A 200-nucleotide genomic window follows, 5' to 3' on the forward strand; every position below is an offset into this window, starting at 1 on the left:
AACACCCGTGCAAATGGCACCAGCAGAGGTGGCCTGCCTGAGCTCCCACCCCACCCTGATGCTTCCAGTGATGTGTCACTGGAGGAGGGGACCTCAGGCCTTTGGCACCTCCCCAGCTGCTGCATGCACAGGTTGCTTGGGGACCCCGGCCAGCGACTGCCTTGCCATCATCCCAGTCCCACACCCTGCTATCAGGAGCA

Source organism: Gavialis gangeticus, unplaced genomic scaffold (assembly GCF_001723915.1).
Source record: "Gavialis gangeticus isolate Ggan-Ray unplaced genomic scaffold, GavGan_comp1, whole genome shotgun sequence".
Lineage (NCBI taxonomy): Eukaryota > Metazoa > Chordata > Crocodylia > Gavialidae > Gavialis > Gavialis gangeticus.